Source organism: Microtus ochrogaster, unplaced genomic scaffold, assembly GCF_000317375.1.
Source record: "Microtus ochrogaster isolate Prairie Vole_2 unplaced genomic scaffold, MicOch1.0 UNK7, whole genome shotgun sequence".
NCBI lineage: Eukaryota > Metazoa > Chordata > Mammalia > Rodentia > Cricetidae > Microtus > Microtus ochrogaster.
In genome coordinates this window covers 6529745-6532532 of record NW_004949105.1, presented here as the reverse complement: position 1 = coordinate 6532532, position 2788 = coordinate 6529745, and the positions used below count along the sequence as shown (strand labels likewise).

Sequence of the window (2788 nt, the reverse complement as noted above, 5' to 3'; positions counted from 1 at the left end):
CAAAGGCTGACTACACAGCAGGATATCAGGTCAAGTCTTAAGTGACCTTGAGGAATATTGTTAACTTGTCCACGAGGGTCAACAAACGTTCCAGCCTCTGAATGGAAGAGATACTCTCATAAAAATGGCATCACTACAGGTAACCCGAGTTAATCTGATTTGAAATTAATTAAGTTTGGAATGTGTTTTGCAATCTCTGTAGAAAATGTGGCTGGCTAAGTCAGCAATAGGTCACCAGTTCTGATAGACACGAACATGTCCTCAGTCTGGAACTATGGCCGGTGCAGACAGCACACGAATGCAGCCATGGTCTCCCTGCTTGGCACAGTGTTGCAAATGCGAGGGACTTCCCCAGGAGGGCACTCCCTTGTGCTTTTTAGTCTGCTGTGATCTCACTTTCCTGTTTGTTTATTTGTGTGCTGTGCTGTGCAGTTGCTGCACCCTTGCACGTGTGGCCATCAGAAAGCGATCTCAGACGTCTTCCTCCCGTCGTCTCGGCCTTAGTCCTCTGAACCTGGAGTTTGCTGGTTTTCAGCCAAGCTGGCAACGCACAGGTCCATCTTCCTGTCTTCACCTCCACCTCCACTTTACCCCCAGCACTGGGGTGACAGGCGAGCACACAGACATGCCAGGCTTTTTATGTGGGTACCAGGGATCCAAACTCAGCTCCTCATACTTGTGAACCAAGGGTCCTTACCCACAGAGCCATCTCTGCAGCTCCTGCTGGTTTTTGCTAGAGGACCACAGAAAAGGTAGAAAAGCAAGTGCCCAGAACTGTATGGAGTAGCTCCCTTATGTCTTCACCTCATTCCTAGTCCCACGTCTGTGGGTTTTGGGGGGATGGAATAAGAAGTGTCCAGCTTCCTATTCCGGCACAGGGACATGGGGTTTGCCCTTTCCCCATTGTGTCCTGGCCCTTTGTTAAAAATCAACTGACCCCCAATGCGTGAGTTTATTCTGGGCTCCTGTCACGTGCCGTCAATCAAGGCACCTGTTGTTAGGCTTGTTCGTCCCGATTTGTGGTATATTTTCTCCTTGGTCTGACTGCTTTGCTTATTCTGGATCTCCAGAGTTCCCCAGAAACTGGGTAGTGATAGGGGAACTATCACTATTAACTTTTGTTCTACTTTTGTGGAAAAAAAAAAAAAACAGCCGGGCCGTGGTGGCGCACGCCTTTAATCCCAGCACTCGGGAGGCAGAGGCAGGCGGATCTCTGTGAGTTCAAGGCCAGCCTGGTCTAAAAGAGCTAGTTCCAGGACAGGAACCAAAAAGCTACAGAGAAGCCCTGTCTCGAAAATCAAAAAAAAAAAAAAAAAAAAAAAACGGCATCAGAATTGAATCTGTAGAGCATTTTTGTCATAGACATTTAACAATAGTTTCACAGTGCATGAACATGTGAGCTCCTTCCGAGTATTTCAGGTCCTGCCATAAATACTCTAGTTTCATGTCACAGCTTGTCTTAAGGTTTTTATTGCTGTGAGGAGACACCATGACCACAGCAACTCTCATAAAGAAAACATTTAATTGGGGTGGTTCGTTTACAGTTTCAGAGGTTCAATCCTTTATCGTCATGGTGGGGAACGGGGTAGGGTGCAGGCAGACATGGCGCTGGACAAGCCACTGAGAATTCTACAGCTTGCAGGCAACAGGAAGTCGACAGAAACACTGGACGGAATCCTGAGCATAGGAAACCACAAAGCCTGCCCCCACAGTGACACCCTTCCTCCAGCAAGGCCATACTCACTCCAACAAGGCCACACCTCCCAACAGTGCCACTCTCTATGAGATTATGGGGGCCAATTACATTCAAACTACCACACAGCTCTTTCACCGCCTTGATTAACTCTATTTCCAGTATCTGATTTATTTTCAATGCTATTCTAAAACGACTGCTCATCAACTTATTTTTCAGATAGTTCATTGTTGGCATATAGAAATACCACCCATTTTTCTAAGTGGGCTTGTGTCAGGGCCAAAAGAAACAGGGAAAAAGGGCTAACCACTGTGCCTATTAGGACACCAAAGCAGATGCTGGCCTCCAAGCACTCAGAACCTGTGGATCCTCTCAGTTCTCCCCCCCCACACCCCACCCTAAACCTCTCCAGCCTGTGGACTTGGCTTCCCTTCCCCCAGTTTATCATTCCTATGTAATCCTGCCATTTTGGCCATGTGCTTTCTATGCTCTCGGTTCTTGGTTCTTGTGTTCTCTCTCTCTCTCTCTCTCTCTGTCCTCCTTTCTGTCTGTCTGTCTGACCCCACTCCTTCATGCCCATAGTTCACTCTGCTTTCTGCATCAGCCTGCTACTTCCTGCTACTTTGTCTCCCTGCTCTGGACTCTTTCAGATGCCTCTAGCTGTACTATCCCTCATACCTACAATAAAAACCTCCAGGTCAGGCCCTCATTTCATTCCTGGAACTTTACTGTGTGTGTGTTTGTCATCTCTAACAGGTTTTTGTAGCCATCACATTTTTCTCTGTACGCAAAAGCCTATTGTCTGCAGACTCAATGCCATTTCACTGCTTCCTTTACAGTGTAAAGGTCTTTTTTTTTTTTTAATTCCCTTGCCTTGTGGCTCTGACCAGCAGTCCTAGCAGAGTCTTGAATAGAGCCCTTCCTAGCGAAAAGCTTCCAGCTTTTATAGTCTTTCATAGTTGCAACATGTTCCCTCTGAGCGATGAGGCAAGGCTGTGCGGTGCGGTCCCCAAGCTCTTCGGTCAGTCCATGCGGGTTGAAATAGGGGCAGCGGGCTGCGTCCCCGGTATTCGGCCGCCCCCATGGCTAGCTTTA

At 47.7% G+C, this 2788-nt stretch overlaps 1 protein-coding gene across 1 annotated transcript in view; it reads right to left on the bottom strand.

Moving 5' to 3' along the window:
• Rab20 (RAB20, member RAS oncogene family) overlaps window positions 1-2788 on the bottom strand; it is an 18513-nt gene that overhangs the window by 15167 nt on the left and 558 nt on the right. The gene's annotated exons all lie outside the window — the stretch shown is intronic.